The following is a 27,752-nucleotide window of genomic DNA, read 5'->3' as shown; positions in this document are numbered from 1 at the left end:
CCCCCCCCCCCTCCCCCCCCCCCCCCCCCCCGAATTCCCAACCCCCCCGTCCCGTCTCTTGACTGCCCCCTCCAAAACCTCCCTGCCCCTTCTCCGACCCCCTGGTCCCCTTGTTGATGGCCTTCGCCTAACGTCTCTGAGCATGCTCAGGAACGGCCTTAGCCGTTCGTCCCTGCACTCTGAGCAGCAGTGGGGTAGGAGCGGGGGAGGAGCTCCAGACTGCCTAAGGCGATCTGCGAATGCAGGGAGGGAGGGAGTGCTCTCAGCTGCAGGGGAGAGGAGGGGGAAGCGGAGGAGGGGCTCTCTCTGGCTGTCGGAGCCCCATGTAAGTGGCACCATCCGGCTGGCTGCCCTGTTAGCCGTGCGTGCTCTGCATGGGGGGGGAAGTCCGGACATTTACAAATTCCCCCCAGATGCTATTTTTAGCTCAAAAAGCCGGACATGTCCAGGGGAATCCGGACGAATGGTAACCCTATCTGTTTGGAGTTTGTCATTAAAATGGCTTTTCTAGAACTCCTAGTAGCTTGTAGGAAAGTGACCTTAATTTATGAGACACATAGCAAGGGGAGGCCTGTCTGGAGTTGTAAAACTAGATTCTGTCTTGCTTTGATTCAGGTTTAGTAATTACTTAAAGAATGTAAGTGGCTAATATTTTAACAAAATACCTTATGTTTACAAAGTGATGTTCTTAATACACAGTTGGGGAATGGCCAGAGTAGTAGCTGTGGAGTCCAGGGGTGTGGTTGCCTGCTTTACTGAGCTCTGATTACATCCTTATCATGGCCTGTTCAAGGTTTGGAGTCCACGAGGTCTGGATATGAAATTGGGAGGAGCTTTTGTACTAGAACAAAAGGGAGTGGTGGAGGTGTTCCGCAGCTGACTGCAGTAAGATCATGCAAGAGCTGTTTACATAAGACGCTTCATTAACTGCACTTAGGAGTTTGGATGTTCTTCAGGGCCGGATTAGACAGTTTATATTGGGCTATGATTATTCAGCTCTGTGTATAAGAACTGAACTGGCTGTTGTGGCACCATAGGAGGAGACATCGCTGGCTGATCGTCCACGCCAATCTGATGTTTTCACATTACTCATTCAAGGGTAGTCTGTATTTCTTCTAATGTTTAAGTCTTACACAAAATAGCTGGGATTTCCTGCTCTGAGGAGCAAATATGGTGACTCAGCACTCAGGTCTAGTAAATATTTTGAAAGTTTTCTCTCCTGCACTCCTCCCCACCTCATCCACTCTTTAAAAATGCTTTGCCCTAGCTGAATGGACTAACTGCTCATACATTAAATTACTGCTTAAATTCTAAAATGGTCAGATTACTGGTGCAAATTGGAAACCGTGTTCCTGACACCTATTCCAGTGACGTTGTTGTTTTTAAGGGACATTCTGAAACACATTTGTTCAGGCATTTACCAACATTAAAATAGTTTATGATGAGCAGGCAGTGTCTTCTGGAATGTAAATATCTGTCTGTTTAAAGAATCTCTCATCCTAACACTGAGAAATTACCCCCCAAAAGCAATTTCTTTTTTTGTTCAAGAAAAAGTAATTGCTTATTGTGAGGCAGAAGTCAGCTTACTGAACACCACTGTTCCCTGAGCCAGGCATACTCCTGTTGACCCAGTCATTGATGCTGGTACACAAATGGAGGGGTAAGCAAAATCCTACCTTGTTGGCTTCTGCTCCACTAGGAACACAGGGGAAGAAATATCAATGTTTGCTAAATGGAAAAGGAGCATCTCGTTAGGGAAATATATGTTGCCTTTTAGTGTCTCAAAGGATGTTGGAAACAGTGGAGAGGAACAAATTAAAAGGCACAGCTATCGTTTTATTAATTCAAAGAGATACTTGCAAACTTGTGAGAGGGAAGAGAACATTAATACGAAAAGCAAGTTTATTGGCCATTCCTTTATGTATTCCCTCTTGCTGCCAGTTCAGAAGGCTTCCTTTTGAATTAGTTCTCCCTCTTAGTTTAACTTCTCCTGAGGGATGCTTCAGAGACGTTTTAATGCTCAATTTATGACATCTTAGTCCTTTCCATGGTGTCAAAAAAACAACATATCACAAGGACAGTCTGTTACTGCTTTTCTATGGCCTTCAGGAAAGGATGGAAGGGAAACATAAAGGAATCCCCTGCTTTAAACCTTGATCTTTGGAAAACAACTTGGCCCCCACTCTTCAATTGGGTCCGTGTTAACAGACCTCTTGTGGTTTAAGCAGGATCCCATTAAAGTCACAGGCGGTAGGAGGGAAGGGGAGGGGGCTTGTCTACACTTAAAAGAGTTTGCCAATACAGCTATGCCAATAGAACTATACTAGCAAACCCCCCCCCAATAGAAATGCAGCTTATAGCAGCAGAGATTTTTTGCCAGTATAGGTTATACCAGTGCACTGATCAGAATAAGCTCTACTGGTAAAATGAGGGCTTTTGGGTGGGGGTGGAATAGTCAATTTAACTGTCTACACTAGGGCTTTTGCTATCACAACTGTGTCAGTTAAGGGGATGATTTCCCCTCCCCCGCACTTTGAACTGACACAGCATTGTCAGCAAAACTTAAATATAGCCCAAGCCTGGGTCTCTACACTGTGCAGGGATCAGCTTGTGCTGGTCTCAGTGCATAATCGGGGCCTTCAGGAAGGATATTATGAAAACTGAGAGGTGAAAGTGTCAGTCCAAAGGAGTACCAGAATATAGTCTTAACTCTCATTGTGATGTATTAAAGGTCTTCTTTCAAGCAGCTGTGTCCTGGGATAAAATTCAAGAGCCTTGTTTGGTAAAACTGCTTGAATTTGAAGGTAGTTGCTGAGCACCCAAATTGCTGTACTTAGGCAAAATCAACCTAGCATCAGTTGCATCTGTGTTCATTAAAAGGAAGCAGAAAACCACGAGTATTTCCAGCATTTGTGTTCTCTCAGGCTTTTCCCTAGAGCAGGGATGGGCAAACTTTTTGGCTTGAGGGCCATATCTGGATATGGAAATGGTATGACGGGCCATGAATGCTCACAAAATTGGGGGTTGGGGTACGGGAGGTGGTGAGGGCTCCAGCTGGTGGTGCAGGCTCTGGGGTAGGGCTGGACATGAGGGGTTGGGGGTGCAGGAGGGTGCTCTGGGCTGGGACCGAGTGGTTCAGAGGGCAGGAGGGGGATCAGGGTTAGGGCACAGGAGCAGGTTAGGGGTGCAGGCTCTGGGCAGCGCTTCCCTCAAGCAGCTCCCGGAAGCAGCAGCATGTCCCCCTCCAGCTCCTATGCAGAGGGGCAGCCAGGCAGCTCTACGTGCCGCCCCGTCCACAGGCGCTGCCCCTGCAGCTCCCATTGGCCACGGTTCCAGGCCAGTGGGAGCTGCAGCGGTGGCACTTGGGGCAGGGGCAGCGTGCAGAGCCCCCTGGCTGCCCCTACATGTAGGAGCTGAGAGGTGGACATGCTGCTGCTTCTGGGAGCCACGTGGCGCCACAGCACGTGCAGAGTGGGGCAAGCCCCTGACCCTGCTCCTTGGCTGGAGCACTGGAGTAGGGCAAGCCCTGGACCCTGCTCCCTGGTGGGAGCTCAAGGGCCAGATTAAAATGTCTGAAGGGCTGGATGCGGCCCCCGGGCCGTAGTTTGCCCACTCCTGCCCTAGAGCTATAAGTAAGGTAGCTATTATGGCTTCCTTACACTCATAATCAGTTTTTAGTAACCAGTGTTTACTTCCCAAGATAACCTGTGACTCTTCTTTCTTTTTCTTTAACCTGTGTTAATGAAATAAAGCTTATCTGTCTTAGGCCAGGTCTACACTGCAAACATACATTGGTATAACTACTTCATTCGGGAGTGTGAAAAATCCACACCTCTGAACGTGACGCAGTTATACCAGCCTAACCCCTGTTGTAGACAGTGCTGTGTCGACAGAAGGGCTTCTCATGTCAGCACAGCTACTGCCTCTCGCGGAGGTGAGTTAACTACGCTGATTAGAGAAGCTCTCCCGTCGCCATAGTGACATTTTCACTGAAGTACTACAGCGGTACAGCTGCGCGACTGTTGTGGTTTCAGTGTAGACCTGCCCTTAAATACAAGTTTAAACAAATGTGTGTATAAAATTTCTCAAAGGTCTCATCTTCACTGCAGAGTTAACTCTAGTTGTAACTCAAGTATTACTCCTAACTAGAGTCTTGTCCACATACAAACCCTTAACTTGAGGTGGTGCAGCTTTCAAATTTCAAGTTGACTGGCCAGTCAGGAGGGTATAGGCCACATCTCAAGTTATCACAACATGTCAGCTGCTAAAACAATCACTCTGTGCAACTTGAGTGTTAATTTGCAGTGTGACTGTCCTCGCTTGAATTAGACTAACTCAGGATAAGTTAACTCTGTGGTGAAAACCGCATATATAGTCTTGTGAAAATTAATGAATAATATTTTAATAAAACATTCTAACAATCTAGTTCGGATTGGAGTAGATCATTAGACACTATTAACTTGTGGTTCTCAGGGAACAGAAAACTAAAGTGAAATAATGGAGAGAAACCACTATAAAATTCTCTGGAATATTTATTGTAGTGATAGATTAGAAACTGACCATTGTTACTGTTGTGTTAAAGGCGCAGTCAACTGAAATCACGATTTTAAGTACTATTAGTATGTTACTAATAACCCATTAGAAATCTCCAAGTGACATTTTTCACTCAGCTGTCCCCAGTGTTACAATTTGTTTTTTTTGTGGCACTTCTCAGTTATATGGAGTTTCACAGCCCATCCTTGTATTTGTTGTACATGGGCACTGGTGCACATGAACCACACTGGAAGGTCACACACTAGCTCCCACTCCAAAGGAACAACAGGTGACAATACCAGCTGTTCAAATCTGTTAGATGTCTGAATTTGAGCATCTGTAGACTATTAAATTATAATTTGCACCACTTTTCACTTGACTCTACTTTGCACCAGTCAGCATTTCTTATGCAAACATCTTTCAATGTCCCCCACAAGATACTGGTTTCCTCCCTCGTTTGTTGGTTCCCAGTCTTCCCACACATGATACCTCTTCCAGGGATACACAAATCGTAGATGTGCATAGGATGCTATTATGGGCCAAACCTAAAAAGAACAACATCTGAAAAATTAGTAGCATAGAAGGCTTTAAGTAAAAGGGAGTAATTTTTTTAGCATACATTTCTGTAGGCTGTTTCATGATTGCACACTCATGATGTGAATAACTTACAATTTAAAAATATAAGGTCTGTGATCCGGAAGTAATTTTTGTTTATAGCGAAGGGTATCCTTTGTCATCAAGGACAGCTAAGAGGTGCCCTCTTCCTTGCAGTGTCCCCCACTTGAAATCAGATAGCCAGGGAAGGCCTCTTATTCAAATGTGCTATTAAGAGAAGGTTGCAATGATTTTTAACTCCATCTTGAATAATAAAATTGGTCTGACCATGAGTTTTAATATTATTTACCCACAGCTGATTTCAACTTTTACTTTTTATTTAAAAAGCTTAATTGTGAGCTGTAAAAACTCTCAGTTAAGCCTGTTAAATAAACCCTGGAAAGGTTGAAACTGCCTGTCTGCTGATTCCAGGGGAGGGGAGGAGGGAGCTAAAGGAAGAAAGTTTTTAGAAATAAAAAACCTTTCACTCTTCCCCTGCAACTTTTCTTCTTGCTCTTTCTTCCACCTTCCTCCTTTCCTCTTGCATCACTTGGACCATATCTGCACTATGGGGACTATAATGGCATAATTGCAGCACCATAGCTATGCTGGCATAATCCCATAATGTAGACGCAGCCTACAGTGACATAAGGGTTTTTTTCATTGCTGTAGGAACACCACCTCCCTGAATGATAGTAGCTAAATTGACAGAAACATTCTTCCTTTGACCTAGCTGCATCTACTCTGGGATTTAGGATGGCACAGCTACAGTGTTCAGGGGAGTGAAAAGACTACTCTTGGATCTTCAGCTCCCAATAAGATCTCAAGGTGGTTTCCCCCTGCCAATAAGGTCCATAGATAGATAGAAATCCCAAAGTCTTTTGCAGTTAAAAAAAAAAAAATACAAATTGTTCAGTGCCTGGACCCCACTTAGGAGTGGAGCCACCTGGGGCAAAGCCTTGTGCAGAGCTTGTGAATAAGCATGCTTTAAAAACTAATGACGGGAGGCTGAAGAGAGGTGGAACAGTTCTTTGAAGCCTTAATGCAGGGGTGGGTAAACTTTTTGGCCCGAGGGCCACATCTGGGTATGGAAATTGTGTGGCAGGCCATGAATGCTCATGAAATTGGAGGTTGGGGTGCAGGAGGGGATGAGGGCTCCAGCTGGGGGTGTGGGCTCTGGGGTAGAGCCAACAATGAGGAGTTCAGGGTACGGGAAGGGGTTCCGAGCTAGGTCAGGGGGTATGGAGCGGGGAGGGAGGTCTGACTGGGGGTGTGGGCTCTGGGATGGGGTTGGGGGTGCAGGAAGGTGCTCTGGGGTGGGACCAAGGGGTTTGGAGGGCGGGAGGGGGATCAGGGCTGGGGCAGAGGGTTGGGGTACAGGAGGGGGCAGCGTTTCCCTTAAGCAGCTCCCAGAAGCAGCGGCATGTCCCCCTCCAGCTCCTATGCAGAGGGGCAGCTAGGCAGCTCTGCGTGCCGCCCTGTCCACAGGCACCACCTCTGCAGCTCCCATTGGCTGCAGTTCCAGGCCAATAGGAAGTGCAGGGGCGGTGCTTGGGGCAGGGACAGTGTGCGGAGCCCCCTGGCTGCCCCTACGCGTAGGAGCCGTGGGGTAGACATGCCGCTGCTTCCAGGAGCTGCGCGGCGCCACGGCATGTGCAGAGCCGGGCATGCCCCCGATCCTGCTCCCCAGCTGGAGCTTGAGGGCCAGATGTGGCCCCCATGCTGTAGTTTACCCACCTCTGTCTTAATAGGACTGAATATCATGGTTCTTGTTGGTTTGTAGCAGCAAGCCAAGGATCCTGGGTATCTTACAAAATGACTTCCTGATGGAGACAAGGGTAAGCTGCCTATAATGAAGTTGTGCCTGGGAGGGACAGAATTGGAACAAGAGTGAGTGCGTACATGTGCCTTGGCTCTAATTCTGTCTCTCCCAGGCATATATATGGTTGTTTTGGTTTTGGGGGTGGGGGGGGGGAGAATATAGAGGAAAGTAATGATAAAAAATAGGAAAGATCCATGCCTCAGAGAAAATACAAGTAAAATACATAGAATCATAGAAGATTAGGGTTGGAAGAGACCACAGGAGGTCATTTCTGCTTCATTTGGTCTTTTCCCCCTCCATGCACTAGGGCGGCAACTTGACCAATACATTTTTCTGTCATTTGGAGTTGGTCCTCCCTTGACAAAATAACCCACTAGCCTCCTGGTTTAGCATCCAGCCCTCTTGTTTCAGGAAGCTGAGAGCTGCTTTCTAGAGAACTAATATTAATGGGTTGGAACAGGCAGTTATTTTCAACTTCATACTTCAGATTTTTCACTGTTCAGGTGTCCCCTTCAGCTATCAAGAAAGCAGTTGAAATTAACAGCTGTGTCAAATGAAGTACCTTCTGTCCCCCAACTCTTCCAAAATAAACGGGGGAGTAATGCTTTACACGTTTTGTCGTCTTGTACTCCAAAGGCCAGCAGCAGCATGGATTAGCATGTAGTGATTTCTAGGAGTTGTTCAGATTCCTCTGTGCTCAGGCTGATTGACAGGGACATGTGGCTGGAGTACAACTGGAAGTATATAACTGGCAAATTTTGGTTGGGTAAATATAGCAGGCATGGGATGTCAGAGCAGAAGAGAGATTGTTCTGGGAAAGGAAGCGTTGTCTATCTTTTATCCGAATAACAATTTCCTACATTTCTGGGACTTCTCTTTCTTTCAGTATAGAGGAGGAGTTGTCGGGGGCTGGCACACTTGTCACATTCTATCTGTGTCACTGTTTGTTCATGTGATTGGTGTAGTGAAAACAATAATAGCTGTTTCATTGTGGTAGGAATACTCTAAGATGCAGAAAACTGGCATTGATCAATTACATATGGTTTAATTAGCATTGACATTTATTTCACTGTGGTTTGAGCCTCTTTTCTTGGAGAACAGTTAGGGGTGGGTTCAGGGGGAAAGTGTTGGTAATATTGTTGCAAAGCTGACCTAAGAAATGCCAGGTGGAGAGATACTAGGATGAAATTGGAATAAGTGTGTTAGAGAGTTGATTGGGGTGGGAGGAAATTAGGAGTGAGAAGAAAAGACTCGTTCTGTGTCCAGTGTATCCTTGAGATCCTTGGATTAAAACATCACCAGAATACAAATTGGTGTGACTGCATTGTTCTGTCTTGAATAGAGGGAATTAGTATGAGTGTTAATTCAAGTTGACGAGATCATAAGAGTGAGAGCTGGGAATGATTGTTTTGAGTCTCACTATTTGTCATGTTTCTTAAAGCTCCATCTCCTGGAATCATGAGAATACATAAGAATCTCAACTTAATTTTGTTTTTAAAATGAAGTGTCTAGCCCTTTTGGTTGAAAATATGACCCAAATGCATCCTAAAGATTAAATCCGAAGGTAAATAAAATAAAAAGAATCTCCAACCTTTGAAAAAATCTCATGCTTAACGAATCTCAAGATTTTGGGGGCTGGCAGTATTGTCACCTGACCTGCTACTACTCTTTTCCTGAAACTTGTAAATGTTATTAAGTAAACTGTGGGATAAAGGAGTTTACCTTCTGGGAATTTGCTGAAGTGGGGAGGTGTTTGGTAAGATTATATTGTCCTTGACTTTGATTTCAGTGTATCCACAAGCTAATACTTGAATTACGAAACAGAAATTTTTTATTTTAAAGTAGGCCAGGTCTGTGCTAAAGAGTTTGCTGGTGTAGCTATACTTGAAAAAGCTTATGCTAGCAAAAAGTGCTTTTTCTAGTATACCTTATACCAGTTTCCCAAATGAAATAAACTATATAGGCAAAAACAAAGGGACACTATTAAGGGCCCAAAAGCAAGCTATTCCGCTGGATAGGAAAGATAGAAAATGTGGCAACAGACCACCTTGGCTTAACCACGAGATCTTACATGTCCTAAAAAATAAAAAGGAGTCATATAAAAAATGGAAACTAGGACAGATTACAAAGGATGAATATAGGCAAACAACACAGGAATGCAGGGGCAAGATTAGAAAGGCAAAGGCACAAAATGAGCTGAAACTAGCTACGGGAATAAAGGGAAACAAGACTTTTTATCAATACATTAGGAGGAAGACCAAGGACAGGGTAGGCCCACTGCTCGGTGAGGAGGGAGAATCAATAACAGGAAACTTGGAAATGGCAGAGATGCTTAATGACTTCTTTGTTTCTGTCTTCACCGAGAAGTCTGAAGGAATGCCTAACATAGTGAATGCTAATGGGAAGGGGGTAGGTTTAAAAGATAAAATAAAAAAAAAAAAACAAATTAAAAATCACTTAGAAAAGTTAGATGCCTGCAAGTCACCAGGGCCTGATGAAATGCATCCTAGAATACTCAAGGAGCTAATAGAGAAGGTATCTGAGCCTCTAGCTATTATCTTTGGAAAATCATGGGAGACAGGAGAGATTCCAGAAGACTGGAAAAGGGCAAATACAGTGCCCATCTATAAAAAGGGAAATAAAAACAACCCAGGAAACTACAGACCAGTTAGTTTAACTTCTGTGCCAGGGAAGATAATGGAGCAAGTAATTAAGGAAATCCTCTGCAAACACTTGGAAGGTGGTAAGGTGATAGGGAATAGCCAGCATGGATTTGTGAAGAACAAATCATGTCAAACCAATCTGATAGCTTTCTTTGATAGGATAACGAGTATTGTGGATAAGGGAGAAGCTGTGGATGTGGTATACCTAGACTTTAGTAAGGCATTTGATACGGTCTCGCACAATATTCTTATCGATAAACTAGGCAAATACAATTTAGATGGGGCTACTATAAGGAGGGTGCATAACTGGCTGGATAACCGTACTCAGAGTAGTTATTAATGGTTCCCAATCCTGCTGGAAAGGTATAACAAGTGGGGTTCCGCAGGGGTCTGTTTTGGGACCGGCTGTGTTCAATATCTTCATTAACAACTTAGATATTGGCATAGAAAGTACGCTTATTAAATTTGCAGATGATACCAAACTGGGAGGGATTGCAACTGCTTTGGAGGACAGGGTCATAATTCAAAATGATCTGGACAAATTGGAGAAATGGTCTGAGGTAAACAGGATGAAGTTTAACAAAGACAAATGCAAAGTGTTCCACTTAGGAAGGAACAATCAGTTTCACACATACAGAATGGGAAGAGACTGTCTAGGAAGGAGTATGGCAGAAAGAGATCTAGGGGTTATAGTGGACCACAAGCTAAATATGAGTCAACAGTGTGATGCTGTTGCAAAAAAAGCAAACATGATTCTGGGATGCATTAACATGTGTGTTGTGAGCAAGACACGAGAAGTCATTCTTCCACTCTACTCTGGGCTGGTTAGGCTCCAACTGGAGTCTTGTGTCCAGTTCTGGACACTGCATTTCAAGAAAGATGTGGAGCAATTGGAAAGGGTCCAGAGAAGAGCAACAAGAATGATTAAAGGTCTTGAGAACATGACCTATGAAGGAAGGCTGAAAGAACTGGGTTTGTTTAGTTTGGAAAAGAGAAGACCGAGAGGGGACATGATAGCAGTTTTCAGATCTAAAAGGGTGTCATAAGGAGGAGGGAGAAAACTTGTTCACCTTAGCCTCTAAGGATAGAACAAGAAGCAATGGGCTTAAACTGCAGCAAGGGAAGTTTAGGTTGGACATTAGGAAAAAGTTCCCAACTGTCAGGGGGGTTAAACACTGGAATAAATTGCCTAGGGAGGTTGTGGAATCTCCATCTCTGGAGATATTTAAGAGTAGGTTAGATAAATGTCTATCAGGGATGGTCTAGACAGTATTTGGTCCTGCCATGCGGGCAGGGGACTGGACTCGACCTCTCGAGGTCCCTTCCAGTTCTAGCATCTATGAATCTATGAAAAACACTTATGCTGGTATAACTGCATCTACGTCAGGGATTCTTTTGGCATAGAAATGTCACTTTAAAAAAAAAACAAAAAACAAACACCTCGGACACACATTACTATACCAGTAAAAGTTTCTAATGTAGACCTGGCCCTTAGATAGCAAGCAGCAACTAGCAGTAAAAGTAAGTATTCTTGGAGGTAGGACTGAAACAGTATTGTCAACTGCAAAAGTTCAAAAATCATGCATCAGATTAATAAAAACAAAAAAGAAAGAAAAAATGTCGTCTTGGTCTGTTTGATTTTTGAACTCCCCCTGCTCATCCCCAGTGTGTGTAATGTTGCCAATTCTACCGGTTTATTGAATAAGGTGATTTTGGCCCCCGCAGCAAGAGCTCTTAATGGAGCAGAACTTCCCGCTTCTCCCTAGATTTCAAAATTCCAATTAATTCTGTCCCCTGACCCTCACATCTGTCCCTCCCCAGCCCAGCAATTATGCAGCCCCCATATCAGTTCTGCTCCTACATCAGTGCCCTCAGAGCCTCACTTTTGCTCCTCAGAAAGCTCTTGGAGTTCTTTAACACCTCCCTCTCCCCAGGCCTGTTCTGAAGAGGCTGTCTGGGTCACTGCATTCACTAGTTACTTACTGAGCCCAGTAAGATCTGCTGAGCAATCGTGGTTGGTACACAAGGTACGGAGCCCCGGATTGGGTCTGAGTGGAAGAATTGTGGGATTCCATGCCAGTACCAGTGAAGCAAGAGACTGAACACAGCTGCATAGTTCAGAGTTCAAATCCAAAAATTTAGAAGTAAAACTTGCATGGCTAACTGGACGAATTATACTAGTTTGGTAGGACGTGCAATGCATCCTTTAGTAGTCTTTGCCACAGTTCAGGGCTAGCTGCACCTCTGTCCTCTCTTCTGAGTGTACCCCTGACAGGTATTAGGCCTCTTGCTTCACCATTCCTGGTGTGGAATCCCACAGTTCTTCCACTCTTACACCAGGTCCAGGGCTCTATACCTTGTGTACCAATCATGGTTGGTCAACAGATCTTACTGAGCTCAGTCATCAATAAGGCTTCCCTTTGGAAGCTGTGACCAGTAGTGAATGCAGTGACCCAGACAGCTTCTTCAGAACAAAATGTTGTTGAACCCCGATAGTAGGAACAATGTGTACTGGGAGAAGGGATTTTAATGCAATAAAAAGTCTACACACACATCATGCTTACCTAAAAGCTTCAGTAGGCCTAGCTTATCCTAGATGCCCCAACTTCTGGGGAATGGGATTCAGATGCTCCCCAGAAGTCTCTACCTTACTCCCTCCTGTTCTTCAGGGGCTGTCTTTTTAAGCACCCTGAAGTTTTGTTTTTTTTGTTTTGTTTTTTTTTTTAAGCTGGCTGTATTTTTACTAGGTTACAAGATGAATTGTTTAGTGGTTTTGCATATATTGGGAACCTCCATTACTTTCACTGTTTAAAGATTGTAGGCATTTCACAACTTAAGCATAACCCTCCTTCATTCAAGCTATTAGCCATTGTTACAACAACTAATAAGCATCAAAACAACAACTTAAGGGAAAGAAGAGATCAAGCAGGAACAGTTAGCTGATTGTCTGTCTGTGGCTCAGGTCCTTCATTCTTCACCTCTCTTCTTCCAGTTGGGTATCTTTCTAGGAAGTAGCTTTCATGAATATTGGAACTCTCCAGATCACATTATCAGTCTCTTAGCAACAATGCCAGGTAATTCAAATGATGATTTAAATACTTTGGTTCATAAAAAGGACCAAGAGTGTTAGCTTAGTATAGTCTTTCAGTATAAATTCATTAAAGCCATCTGTGTTCAGAGTCTGTGGCTACAATAAAAAGGTTGCAGAGTGTCTAGGCTGCAACCTGATTTCCTTGTCAAAAAAGGAAAATCAAAATCCAGAGGGGCTGCTTCAGGAATCAAAGCAAGGGAAGGAAAATCTTGGAAGTGGGAAACATGGTGTCACAGCTCCAATTGAGAGCCCCCTTTTGGTAACTGTTGTGAGGGAATCCAGTTACTTGCTCCCCAGGTGTTTTAAACCTCTGGAGACTGAAGAGAGTCCAGGTATTGCCCCTGTCTTGGAGTCCCTAGGCACAGTTTCAAGATGCAGAGTCTGTGTCTAGAATCTTTTTTTTTTTTTTTTTTTTTTTTAAGGAAATAGACCATGCAGTCCTTCTCCCTGGTCCCTCTCCCAAGTCCTTGGCACCAGTGCTGACTCCTCAGACTCCACCATAGCTCAAACACACCCTCTCCCAGAACTCCATCTGAAGGTGTGAACTTTCTGGTTTTCCCCTTCAAAGAGACATAGGGTAGGTATAAATGCTTAATGCTCACAGACAGACTGCACTAGATTCTAATACACTGTTGCTCTTTACTCAAGCTCAATAAAAAGAATACAATAATAAGGAAACAACAAACATCCTGAATGCAATGCCCCCGCATTCTAGCTTATTCTTCCTTTGGGGACTACTGTTGTTCAGGTAGCAGGGTTCCCTCCACCTCAACAGGTTCCTGCAGTAGTGTCCCTCATCTTGAGCTAGTGAAAATGTCCGAAGTTCTAAATAGATCTGCTCCTGCTCTTTTTATAACCTTCTGGTACCTCTGTCGGGTGGCTTCTGGATCAGCCTCTTCAGGTGATCCCAGACTCATGCCAGGTGATTTAGTTGCTAGACTGCCCCTCTCCTGATAAACTAATTCTCCTGGGTAAGAGCCAGCCTCTTTAGAGCTATTCCATTTCAGTGGGAGAGCTCTTAAGTCAGTGATGCTTTATTGTAAGCCCTGTATTACTGTCCCTTAGAATTTCAGTCCAACGTGCAGGAACCATGATAACAGAGAAGATGAGCCCCACATCCAAAATAGTCTGTGGTCTACCACAGATAGAGAGCCCCTCCTATTGAATAGAATTCGTAAGTTGTATATACAGATTCCCCAAATCAGCACACATGGGCCATTGTGCTAAAATGTAGATCAATCTTAGGATCAGTTTTGCAATATGACTTAAATTGTGTAAAGTTGTGTCCCATCCTTATACTAGAACTTACAGCACTTGGGATGAAATTAGGGACTTCAACACACACTTCCATTGTAAACCCAGAGTTCATTTAACAAAAGAAGGTTTTTCCCTGAAGTCTGTTTCTTGACATTTGTGTTCTCAATAACTCTAGTTCTTTCCTGATCTCTTGTCACCGCCCTTTTTTTTTTTGGAAATGAGGTCTAAGGGCAGGTCTTCACTACGGGGGAGGCAGGAGGTCGATTTAAGATAAGCAAATTCAGCTACGCGAATAGCATAGCTGAATTCGACCTATCAGAGCCGACTTACCCCGCTGTGAGGACGGCAAAATCGACCTCCATGGCTCCCTGTCGACGGCGCTTACTTCCACCTCCGCTGGTGGAGTAAGAGCATCGATTCGGGGATCGATTGTCGCGTCCCGACGAGATGCGATAATTCGATCCCCGAGAGATTGATTTCTACCCGCCGATTCAGGTGGGTAGTGTAGACCTAGCCTCATTCACGATCTTCCACACTCAAACCCAGTAAGGCCAAAACCCTTGGGTGTTAAATGACAAGACATGTTTTCTCCTATTGAAAATGCAGCACTTCTTTCTAATATTGTCCCCCCACTTCACCTCTGCTCCCCAAATCCTCATTATCCTTTGCATAATCAACAATGAGTTTTTGCTAGGCTTTTATACAAAGGAGCTTAGAAAGGCAGGTATTTCTGGATTTGAACTTATGAAACTTCCAGAGATGGAGTTTGTTGTGTCCCCCTGCTCCCCTTCTGTAATACTTTGTAGTTTGTAATAGGTTGAGTTGTAACATTCATTAAACCATTCCTCACATTCCCTGCTTTGAAAGCTTATCAGGACTGCTTTGATTTAGTTATCTGGAACAAAAAAGGCAGTTTGTGAAGGCTGGAATGGAGCTCTGGAGCAGTAATATACCGGAGATCAGATTCAGGTCCCAGTTGTATTATTCCTAGGGATTTATTTGCCTGTGTACACACAGGAGCAGAGTGGTATGTATGGAAGGCTTGCCGGAATGCAAATTGGACACATTTTGTTGGGACCTGTAGGGGATTTTCACTGCTTCATAATTTTTCAAAGGTTTGTTATACATCAGGCAGCCACTGCTTTTTCTTTAAAGCTTTAAATCCCCCCTCTTTTTGCTGTTGTAAAGGTCAGATTTTTTGACAACTGTGTGCAGGAACAAGATTTGCTAAATCCCTTCATTTTTATTCATACAAATATCGGCGTTTAGTGATCAAGAGTAACCCCAGGATTCAGAGGCAGATAGAGCTCACCACAAGCCTTGTGAACCTAAATTCAGGTTAGAGACATTTCTTCAGGGCTGAACCTTCCATCTGGATTTTAACCCTTGGCTGTCCTGGTAAAGGGTAGCAGCAGCTTGCCCTTTTTTGTGTGGTGCTAGTAATAAGTAAAACTAACCCCTTCACAAATGTGAATGTATTGTTTTGCTTAACTGGTCAATGGAAACTCAAGTACTTCGAAAAGGATGTAGGCATATTCTGAAGCTCACTTGCTAGGATGCAGGCCTTGAGAGTTATCATAGTTGGGTATATCACATTCTCTTATCTAACCCCCGTTAATTATGGTGAGTCAGCAAAATATATTTTTTTGAGCTGTTTTCCTTTTCTGGTCCAGTCACTCAAGTAATGGAGTTCCTAACTGGCACATCCTCGCAGAAGCTATTTTGCTTGCTTTTATGTAATTACGTGTGACTGTTACTCAACCTTGAACAAGTGATGTGGAGTACAGTTGGTTTTTGGTAAGTGTATAAAGACCTAATTCGTGTGTATCGCCTTTCTTAGGAAAGGCTGACACTAATCTGGGCTTGATGGTGAAATCCTCAGGTCTATGGGAATCGAAGATAATTGGTATCATTAGGTTTTTATCATTGGGGTATTCTCTAATTCAAACGGTTCGTGCAGAGTCTCTTTCCTTGACTAGCTCCTGCATCTGTCAAGACATGTGGGATCTTATTTTATTTTAGTTGGCCATCGCTGGAGGTGCAACTCAGGTAGCATAAGGGGATGTATTTCTGCCGGCCTCCCATCTAGGGTATTGTACACTAAAATGTTAGCAAAAAAGTCATATTATTCTTGCTTATCTGGTTTAATGCTGTAATAAATACCAAAAGCGGCTGGAACTCTAAGGTTGAACCATTGGTAACACTTATAGGAATTTCTGTATAAAATAAAGAGATCAAGGAGTGTTCATACCTATATTTAAAGCAAATTGAAAATGGAATGTATCCCTTCATTTTTAGCCTTCACAAAAGGACTTCCTGCAGACATTCTGGAATTAGCCAAATGTTCCTGTCACTCAGATTTCTTGACTTAGGTTTGAAATGGCTAACCATCTCTAGCTTTTCCCAGTCACCTTCAGCAAACTTTCTGCTCACACAATGAAACTGGCCAACTGTTCTTCGCAGACCTTGTGATGACTGACTGGAGTAGGCTGAGCCCTGGGGCCATGTCTGATGGCTGTTGTTTAGATAAGCGAATCTTGGATTTGTATTCCACTGGCCCCAAAAGACTGGAATGCGATTCTACTTTCAAATTTGGTGCTCTGAAATAGAAATGTGCTAGTCCCAAGTTGAAGTTTATTTTAGTCTGCTCTGTGCCAGCCAAATGAGGTTGGGGAATGAAGAACCATTTCAACCACTTGTACTAATGTGTTACTCATCGCCTCTCCTGTGCAAGCAGGTTTCTTGCTGCTGAGTGAAAAAATGTAGTAGTCAAGGACAAATGGAGCTTGACGCCAGCCAAAGGAAGCCTAGCCTGTTACTGTGCTTAGTAACTGCATCGGCTGTGTTTATACTTCTCATTCTTGGTGTGGGAAAACCCTGCCTTGGGCTCCATATTGTCCAGGATGACAAGGGCATGTATAGGGGCTGGAAAGGAAAGGACACAGGCGGCTTTCTCAAAATAACGAGACAGCTAACACCACCTTGGAAAAAGACTTGCTGTGTGGAGGAAGCTCGTTCAAACAGCATTGCTGGAATAGCTGAATGGACTGTAATGGAATCTGTTGTAGATTAACCTTGGTGCTTTTTAAGCGAGCCTGTCCTTCAAAAGGGTTTGACCCGAGCAGACGTTTTAAACATAAGGTCATGGTTAATCAGTCAGAACTGGAGAGAGAAAAAAGGGGAAGTAAAGAGTGAAAAGCTTGTCCTTCTTGGTGATTGCATTAAGAGACTTTGGTATCTTTAGTCATTTTATTTTCTTTTGAATGATCAGTTTTAAATGTGTTCCACCCAACTTCCTGGAGCCTTCAAAAACTGGTGAGGAAGGGCATTTTGAGGGCATAAAGGTAACAGCTAACCAAAAAAGCATGAATAAAATTAAAACAAAACAAGGGGAAATTGCCTTTTGTGTAGATAACCTGGCTTGAGAAATCTTGATTGTGCTGATAATGCAGGCCAGATGCTGGCTGGAACAAGCCATGAGAGAGAGATTATTTTGTGGAGAACTGACTATGTGGAAGCATGAGGGATTAGTCTCTTAATTCATTAGAAACAAATGGGATTAGTTGAACGTGGTGCACACTTGATTTATCTTTTCAGAATAGTCACTTTGGCAGTTCACTGCTCATAGGTAGCGCCTTGGTCTGACCATCTGAAAGGGAAGCTGGGGCTTCCTTAGCATGAGCTTTGATGCATCTGTAAAGGTAGTGGCTGGGACAGTCTCTTGCTTACAGCTTCCTCCTTGTTAGTTCTCATGGCTGTTTTCAGTGTTTATCTACAAATGGGTAGATATGGCACAAATGGTTTATCTACAAATGGGCGCATTTGAAGAATATCCTGTTTTTTCTTTATTCACTCGGATTAAGTTTCAGACACCACCCTGATCGCTAGAAATAAGTGTGTAAAGCAGAAGAGCGTAGCAGATTGTCCCTGTGTAAAGTGCAGTTTTAAATGGAGACATGCCCGGTTGGGAAAGTGGGACTTGTATAAAAAAGGGGAGTAGCGAGTCTTCTTTGAAATATAAAGCTGTTAATGTAACGCTGTGGATCACATTTTAAAAAGTGATCTCGGTTTGTGGCTTGAATTTTTTTTTTTTAAACAGGTCCAAATACTTTTTATTTCTATTTGTAAATCCCATGATTGGAATTGTAGTGGAATTTCTGCTACTTCTCATGTTACTAGACACAGACACACATGTCTCGGTGCTGGTGCCTGTGTGGCTTCTAAAGGAGCTTGTGGCTAAGAGCAGTGAACTTGGCTTTTGGGATGAGAGGTCTTGTCATGTGCATTACTCATTAGGAGTGCAGACTGGAGGGAGCAAGAGAACACAAGTCTCCATCTAACTTGGGGGTGAAAGGTAGTAATTAATAGAAACTATTGTAGTGAGCTGCCACTGAGCTGGTGGTTAGGAGCTGTAAATCTGGTCAGTTAATGGCACTTTAAACAGAGAGTGACAGCTTTGGCTTAGAAGAGGGGTGCAACTGTTGTTGTCCTGCTTCAACAGCTTTCAACAATGTGCTGAGTGGATGGAGGGTCCAGACAAGAGTAATTAATCAGTTTGGGGTCTCTGAAGTGCTGACAGAAACATTGTGTAAGACACTTGCAAAACCAACTTCTGAACTGCAGCCGCTGTATCACTGGATTAACTTGACCAGTTGGGTTTGCAGAGGGATAACGGAAGTTACTTGACAATTGGCCTGCCAGTTGTTATATAAAATAATGGGGTAAATATGGCTTAGGCTGAAGGGTAGTGGTGAAACAGTGACTGTGCTCTCCTCTAGCATACCTTAGCTCTGCTATGTATATGACATTGGCTGTAGGTTAAGCCTCCTACTTGAAAGGGAATAGGCATCATTTTGAGAATACTGGCTGAGCAGCAGAGATCCCAGCCCTTGGGAGTGGTCATGTTTCACTCACTTCTTAAAATGTTGATTCACAGGGAAGGACCGTGTGTGTTCAAGGAAGTTAAGAATTTCTAGGATGACCACCTTTGACTTAAGCCTGGTCCCAATAGGATATTTATCCCTGAAACCACCAGACAATTCTTCATAGTTTAGAATGCTCGATAGTTTGAAAGATCCAGTATTGGAGTGGAATCTGCCAGCCAGTCAAATGACTAGATGGCTGAATCTTTAAGTCAACTTGATAACCATTCAAAAGCAAACCTAGTGCTGGTGAGGATAGGTATCCAGTTGACCACATAGTGAATTAATTTTTTTAGTTACAAGGACAAGGGCAGCTGCACTGCCAACTTCACTAACCTACTCCATTGATGTCTTGATCCTGACTTGGGTGGAGTACCTCTGGGTGAGAATTTCTCCTCTCTTGGGTTTGTCTGCTGAAGCAGGGAGCCATTTGGTATCAGACAGGCATTTGCCTCACAAAATTTCTACCACGGCTGTTAGGAACTTGACAAACTCACCACATTTATTTGATATAAATAACCATAGCTAAAACTTCAGCTTTCATGATGGAGGTGCCAGTCATGGGAATCCATAGTTAGGGCTGTTGAGCACATATGTAAGGAAAAATATAGTATATTCTCTACAAACTCATAGCACATCTGGAGTTCAAAATGAATTTTCTAATGATTCACAAGTAAACAGGTTTACGTGAAAATTAATTTTAAAATGGGTCCTTTAAGAAGTGTTGCATCTGACAGTCTTTGACTCAGATGATCCTAACAGAACACTCTCTTCAAACTTTCCATATAGTTAAACTTATTGAAATCATGTGCATAGGCTATATTTGAAGAAATTGCGTTATAATTAAGAAGTTAACTATTCTGTCTGTTATGTTACCTGAGCTGTAGGACCTCAACTTGTCTGCAGCCTATTGAGTTCTAAGTGGTGGCACAGTGACATCAGATGTAACTTTATTGTCTGGACACATGTAAAACTTCTTATCGGTAGATGATTTGGCCAACTGTCATGGCTTTTTAAAGATTCAATTACTGTATGCTAGCTGGGGCATTTGTCTGAGAAAGGCTTACCCCATAGTTCTTCTGTCTCAGCTCCACCGCACACTAAGGCAGAGCACTGCTGGAGGAATTGAACCAGGAACATAATCAGGGCCGGCTCCAGGCACCAGCTTAACAGGCAGGTGCTTGGGGCGGCCAAGGGAGAGGGGCGGCACCTGCGGCATTTCGGGGGCAGCAGATCCCTCACTTCCTCTAGAAGCGAAGGACCTGCTGCTGAACTGCCGCCGCCCATCACGGCTTTTTTTTTTTTTTTTTTTTTTGCTTGGGGCGGCAGAAATGCTGGAGCCGGCCCTGAACATAATGGAGGGGTTTAAAGTGCGAGACATTGGAACTTGGGGTGTGGACATCCCATCTTCTTTCTTCACACAATACTAGTCTCTGTTAATACCCTCTTGCAAATTAGGGAGAGATTCACCAGTACATTTTGCACTACCAGCCTATGCAGGTATAGCTATGTCAGCATAATGTAGATGCAGCCTACACCAACAGGAGTTTTTTCTGTCAGTATAGGAACACTGCCTCCATGAATGATGATGGTTGCATCAGCAGAAGCTCTCTTCCTTCAACATAAATTGGAGTTTTTGTCTGCATAGCTACTTCAGTTAAGAGTGTTTTTCACACCTCTGACCAGTGTAGCTATGCCAACATAACTTTTAGTAGACCAACCCTTAGACTGCTTTGAACTGCTCTGGTGTATCAGTGAATCTACCTTTCCAAGTTACAAATTTAAACCAGATTTAAAGTTGATACTACATATCTTCACACCATAAGAAAATCACCTGATATAACACTTCTTGGGATTTTTGTTCAGTTTTTTTTAATTAATACATGAATTCTAAAGAATTCCCCAGACACATTATTAAAATGTAGTTTGTCATTGTTATATACTGTCAACTCTAAGGTAAACATACAGGGATGTTGGGATAGTTATAACTAAGCATTACTGTGCCAGGAAAGTCAGGTTACACTTAAAGAAATCAAAAAGAGTGAGGCACCCAAACAACTTTAACTCTGCCTTTTAGTGATGCCAGGCAATAACCACACGATTGTGATTAAGGTATGTTAGTATTTGTGATCCAGAGTAAGAGGAAACTAGTTTTTAAACACTTTTTCACATTTTTCTCCTAATGCTGTCACTAGAGGACAAAGTTAAGGTTGTTTGGATGTTTTAACTAGATGTTTCTGTCCTCCATTCACCACACCATGCTTACTTATTAAAACTGCATATACCGTGTATCAATATCTGATAAAATATCAAGGGATAATTTTAGTGAAAGACAGTTACCTACACGAAGTTGCACGAGTTTAAATTACATTTAAAAACTACATCTTTGGGTTAAACTAAGTAAGCCAGCCTTAAACCAAAATACATGTCCATGCAGGGGATTGCACTGGTTTAAATGAAAGTGTGATTATTTTTTAGACCTTTTTAAATTGCAACTTTCTTGTTTGGACAAGCCCTTAATTCTTAATTTTCTGATATTTGAGGATTTGCCATTGTCTTGCCAAGGGAAGTTGGAGAAGTCACTTCCTCTCTCTATGCCTTAGTTTTCCCATCTGTAAAATGACAATAAAGATGCCTACCCACCTTTATAAAATACTTTCAGATCTATGGAGGAAAATTGCTATAGCAGAGCTAAGTATTAATTTTAATCAAACCCTAATGCTAGAAAAATTGAGCTTTTCTGTATGACAGTGAGAACTTCATAATATTGCAGAAAAGTTGATTTACTGCTGGTGTCAGTTGTACTGATGATTAACCTTTTCTATCCCAGAAAATTATTGCAGTATAGAAAATTAAACTAAACTTCAGGAACTGCCAATTGTCCAATCATGTGATGTGTCAAATGGAATGTGGCAAATAACTGCTGGGTTGCTATGAGGGGCACTGGATATGGGCCTTGTGCCTCATGAAGTTAGACAGCCCAATTAAAACAATCATGCGTTAAATAACACATCACCAGGCCTCTTTGTGTTTCTTTATTCTGATCAGATGTCAGAAACCATTAGGATCAACGCTATCCTTTTCAGTTAGATAATACCATGGTGTAGTCAAGGAGAGAAAGGGGGGGTTCGGGCCAGCAGTTCTGTAACTGAGTAAGGGCACCTTCCTAATTTCATTGTTGCCTAGTAAAATTTGGGGGATTACCTGTGTGCAACCAAAATATGGTGGAGTGAAGTTCTGGTTCTGATCCCGCCCTGTTGTTGCCCTTCCTTCTAGTGCTGAGTGCAACTTGGGGGACTTAAGTAAATAAAGGGTGGAGTGGAGAGAGCAATGTGCAACGAGGTAGAGAAAGTAGAATTGACCCCCTGAGCTTTTAGAGACCTTGGATAAATTAGAAGTGTAAATTAAAGGCACCCATGGGCTGCTAGACTAGCACTTGTGCTTCAGAACACCTGGACTTTCTATCACAATGTGCTGTTACAGGATTATATGTGGGTCTTCCCTTGCGCCCTGTCTCTCCTTCAGTAAGGGAGTGCTGTGGTCAGTGTAAGGCTGTATCTTCTCTAGAGAACACTGTAGTGGGAAAGTGTAGCTGTGCCACTGTAGTACTTCAGTGTAGACTCACTACAGCGAGGGGAGGGGTTCTCTCATCGCTATAGTTAATCCACCTCCCTGAGATGTGATAGCTGGGTTGACAGATGAATTTTTCCATCGACTTAACGCTTTCGACACTGAGGATTATGTCATCTTAACTGCATTGCTCAGGGTGTGGGTTTTTCATACTCCTGAGCAACATAGGTGGGTCGACCTAACTTTTTATTGTAGACCTGGCCTCAGGAACATCTCATTCTCCATTCATGTTAAATTCCATGTTTTGTGTGTGTGTGTGTGTGTGTGTGTGTGTGTCTCTCTCTCTCTCTCTCTCTCTCCCCCCACCCCCACCAACAGGGACTCTCAAAATTAAGAGAGGTATATCTACATTACAAAGCCAGTGTCGGCATAGATATCTGTATAGCTGCAGCCTACGCTGACAGGAGGAATGTTTTATCAGTGTGGGAACACCAGCTCTCCGAATGACACTAACTATAATGACTCTGTTGGCATAGTTGCATCTACATTGGGGGTTTTGTTGGCATAGATACGTTAATCAGGGGAGTGCCTTTTTCGCACCTCTGACCAACGTAACTATACCAACATAACGTTTATGTGTAGGCCAAGCCTAACTAAAAGTGTGACGTTCAAGCATATTAGGCCAGGTCTATACGAAAAAGTTAGGTTGACCCAGCTACATCATTCAGGAGTGTGAAAAATCCAACCCCCCTGAGCGATGTAATTAAGCTGGCCTAACTCCTGGTGTAGACAGCGCTAGGTTGACTGAAGAATTCTTAAGAACAGAAGCCTACGTAAGAACATAAAAATGGCCATACTGTGTCAGACCAGTAGTCCGTCTAACCCCGTATCCTGTCTTCTGACAGTGGCCAATGCCAGGTGCTTCAGAGGGAATGAACAGAACAGGACAATTATCAAGTGATCCATCCCCTGTTGTCCTGTCCCAGCTTCTGGCAGTCCAGGGTTTAGGGGGGCACAGAATATGGAGCTGTGTCCCTGACCGTCTTGGCTAATAGCCATTGATGAATCTATCCTCCAGGAACTTATCTAATTCTTTATTGAACCTGGTTGTAGTTTTGGCCTGCACAACATCACCTGGCAACAAGTTCCGCAAGTTGACTGTGCATTGTGTGAAGAAGTACTTCCTTTGGTTGTTTTAAACCTGCTGCCTATTAATCCTCTTGAGTTATGTGAAGAGTAAATAACGCTTCCTTATTCACTTTCTCCACGCCATTCTTGATTTTTATAGATCTCTCTCATATCCCCCCTTAGTCTTCTCTTTTCCAAGCTGAATAGTTCCAGTCTTTTTAACTTAACTATCACCTCTCAGAGAGGTGGATTCATTACAGCTACAGGAGAACCCTTCCTGTCGCTGTAGCGAGTGGTTACACTGAAGTACTGCCGTGGTACTGCTGTAGTAGTTTAAGCGTAGATGTGACCTTAGTTATAGCACATTTAAACCCCTGCATGGACACTCTCATTCAGAAGTAAAGTGGCCTGAGGTCGCTTTAGCTTAATCCCGTTTGACCTTGGACTTTCACAGATTGGCATTCGACATGAGAATGGGCCATAAAGTCAAATTTCAGGGCTCCATGCTGAGCCACCCTCTTCCTCTGCTGCTGAGTTTGTGCTCTTTCCTGTGCAGAGAAATGAAGGGGGGATTAGCTGCAAGGAGGAGAATGTAATACCTTTTGGAATGTTGGGTTAGAATGGCATACATGCAAGTCTCTTAAAGGCTTTGCTACGTCTAATGGTTCTGAGGCTGCAAGGCAAGGTGCAGTATTCTTTGTGTGGTGTTCCGCATGGCCAGTACATTCCCAGTCAGTTACTGGTAACTTTTATCTGAAGTAGGAACCACCTGATCAACATCCTATACAGCAAACAGGGAAAGATTAAGAAACACCTTCTTGTGAACTGTTTGAAATGGATCATCCTGATTATCACTACAAAAGTTTTTTTTTTCTCCTGCTAATAGCCCACCTTAATTGATTAGTCTTGTTAGAGTTGGTATGGCAACACCCATTTTTTCATGTTCTGTGTGTGTGTGTGTGTGTGTGTGTGTGTGTGTGTATCCATCTTCCTACTGTATTTTTCACTGCATGCATCTGATGAAGTGTGCTTTAGCCCACGAAAGCTTATGTCCAAATAAGTTCGTTAGTTTCTAAGGTGCCACAAGGACTCTTCGTTCTTTTTGCTGATACAGACTAACACGGCTATCGCTCTGAAACCTTTTATCTGAAGTATTCAGCTATCACAGAACAGAATGAGGATTGTTCTTCTTGTGGTAGTCTGTACTGCATCCTCCTGAGCTTTTTGGATTGTTGGGCACTATGTGAATCTATGGTGCTACAGACATATAATTGGCTGAGGATTTGAAGTTCTCCAGAGGATGAGTTAGGTGTGTTGCTAATTCATGGAACGCCTTTTATATCACTGAAATCTCTGCATGCACTTTGGAGATTTGTTAGTGTTACAACAAGTGGGTTTCTTTGATCCTCTACAATGGGGGTTATCTGGGAACAGCTCCTTTTGCTGATGGTAGGTTAGTTCTTATGCTCTGGGCATGCTGATCAAAGAAGGAAATGAAGTGATTCTCATAGTTGGAAGATGAAGACTGGACTATGTAACAGCTGTGGCTTCTAGAGCCATTTCCTGCTGCCAGCCTCATGCACTGTATTAGAAGATGACAGCAGTGGGCAAACTTGACTCATGAGCTAAAATAATCTGAGGTCAGCCTGGCATTGGCTTGTTGCATTCGTGATGGGAGGAGGAAGTTCAGAAGTGAAGCGTTGACCTTACCACTGGTAAGGTCAGTCCAGTTGGAAGATCATTCCCTTTTTCCTGAAGACATGCTGCCTATTGGGGTTGATGTGTGTTAGGTCAGTGGCTGCTGCATGTAATGCTATTTAGCCTGCCTTTGTTGAGTGCTGCCTTCGGTTGAGGAAGGTGAGGAATCAGCAGCTTATAGCTTTCCACAAACTTGCAAAGGAGCACTTGTCTTGTTCCCGTTGGATGTTGCATGTGAATGACTTCCATTGACTGTTTATCTGGAATGTGCAAAGTAGTACACAATATTATAAGGTGGTACACATGTCTAAAGTTGTATATTACTGAGTAATAGGATGTGATCCAGTCATTAAAGACTGAGGGTATAGTTAAGAGTGCCAAATTTGAAAGAGGCCTGTTAAAAGGCAGTTTGACAGCTTGGAGTAATTGAAAATAGAGCATTCTATTTTTAATTTTTGCACCATACTATCTGCTAATGTGACAAGTGAGAATTAGTAATAGCTTGAGGGATTGGTAAAGGAATAAGTCACTGATTCAAGTGTAGCTGAGGGCAGGGGAAGGGATGGGTCAGCATTTGTTAAATGAATGTGGTGTTCTAAACCAGTGGTTTTCACTCTTTTTTTCTGGTGACCCAGTTGAAGAAAATTGTTGATGCCTGCAATCCAACGGAGCTGGGGTTGAGGGGTTTAGGGTTTGGGAGCGGGCTCAGGGCTGGGGCAGAGGGTTGGAGTGCAGGGGTGAGGCTGCAGTGTGGGGCTGGGAATGAGGGGTTCAGGGTGTGGGAGGGGGCTCTGGGCTGGGGCAAGGGGTTGGGTGCGGGAGGGGGTCAGGGCTCTGGGCTGGGGGTGCAGGCTCTAGGGTGGGGCTGGGGATGGGGGGGTTGGGGTGCAGAAAAGGGCTCCAGGTTTGGGGGGGCTCAGGGCAGGGGATTGGGGCACGGGGTTGGGACATGGGTTTACCTCCAGCGCTCCCAGTCAGTGGTGCAGCTAGGGTGCAGAGGCAGGCTTCCCGCTTGTTCTGGCACCACATACTGTGCGGTGCCCTGGAGGCAGCCAGCAGGTCCGGATCCTAGGTGGAGGCGCACAAGCGGTTCTGTGCGGCTCTTGCCTGCAGGCACCACCACTCCCACTCCCACTGGTCAGAAACTGGCCAATGGGAGTGTGGAGCCGGTGCTCGGGGCAGGGGCAGCACATGGAGCCCTGTGACCCCCCTGCCTATGAGCCGGACCTCCTGCTGGACGCTTCTGGGTAGGGACTACTAGTTTTTACTGGCCAGCCACCAGGGTCCCTGGGTGCTGAGCAAGGTGACCCAGTGCCTCACATTCCACGACCTGAACTTTGAAAACCACTGTTCTAAACTCTGTGGTTCTGATATGAGTCCTGGTCAGATCAATAGTAATTGGAATTAATCTTTCAGCTGTTCAGTGGCCTATATTAAATGGGTGGTCTTAGTCCTGTTTCTAGTGCAAGTTTTCAGTTGATGTGGTACTGTTTACCCTCTTGGTAAAGAGGCCGAAGACTGAGTGGGGATGGAGTCTAAACTCCTGACTCTGGAGATGGCCCTTTCAGTTCAGAGTTTACAGCTTGTTAGTGGGAAGTTAGAAAATGTGTTCCCTGCCTCTGCTTGTTCATTTACCCATTCCATGAATCTACTAAGGACTTCAGTCTCCTGGGCGGGCAGATAAAGTAACTTAAAAATTGGTTTCAAGCTGTTGCAACCATCACTATCCTCCCTAGTCTGGCCTTGCCCAAGTGGTCACAAAGATGACAGCAGCTCACAGCACAAACAGTCAAGCTGCCTTTTGCTAATGCTGGCATGCGTTTGTAAGGCTTCAGAGACTGATGCATGGCTTGGACTCTAATCAAATCTGGGTGTCGAGAGAGGTTCTTTCTAATTTCTGCGCCTGATCAGTCACTGACTGATATGACAGTCCATGTGTCCAGAGTGTCAAGCAGCAGGTAAGTGCTGACACTCTGATTGGACAGGCCACATTTTGGGGATTGACAACAATGTCTGCAATGACGTTGGAAGACCAGCCAAGAATTTACTTTCAGTGGACAAATGGGATTAGTTACTATGTTTAGCTGACATTAAGCTATAAATTATTTGAAAGGTGGAAGGAGATTCCATTCGGAGTTCACATAGAATTTCCATTTGCTAATCTGGCTACATGAGGTCTGAGTGTTTACTAAGCTCTTCCTGCCCCACATTGTATTGTATTTTTTTGATGAATGTGTTTAGTATTTATATTGCAGTAGTATCCAGAGGGTCCTATCAGAATCAAGGGCCCATTTTGCTAGGTGCTATATAAACATAATAAAGCCACAGACACTCCCAGAAGAGTTTACATTCTAAGGCCCTGATCCTGCAAACACCTGCATATGCTTAATTTTTAATCATGTGAGTGGAGCCCCATTGAAGTCAATGGGATTAACTTTAAACTTGTGAGTAATCATTCAAAACCAATGACTATT

At 43.7% G+C, this 27,752-nt stretch overlaps 1 protein-coding gene across 9 annotated transcripts in view; it reads left to right on the top strand.

Annotated features, from left to right (window-relative positions):
• Nucleotides 1–27,752, top strand: part of GBF1 (golgi brefeldin A resistant guanine nucleotide exchange factor 1) — a 185,148-nt gene that overhangs the window by 19,894 nt on the left and 137,502 nt on the right. Inside the window, exon 1 of one of the 9 annotated variants that reach the window (XM_034775253.1) lies at nucleotides 13,262–13,280. The exons of the other annotated variants lie outside the window; for them this stretch is intronic. The gene's annotated coding sequence lies outside the window, so the exon portion shown is untranslated. Of the gene's footprint in view, nucleotides 1–13,261; nucleotides 13,281–27,752 lie in introns of those variants that run through there. 9 annotated transcript variants of the gene reach the window in all.

This window comes from Trachemys scripta, chromosome 7 (assembly GCF_013100865.1).
Source record: "Trachemys scripta elegans isolate TJP31775 chromosome 7, CAS_Tse_1.0, whole genome shotgun sequence".
Classification (NCBI taxonomy): Eukaryota; Metazoa; Chordata; order Testudines; family Emydidae; genus Trachemys; species Trachemys scripta.
Note: the sequence above shows the minus strand (reverse complement) of the source record. Positions and strands in the feature narration are given on the sequence as shown.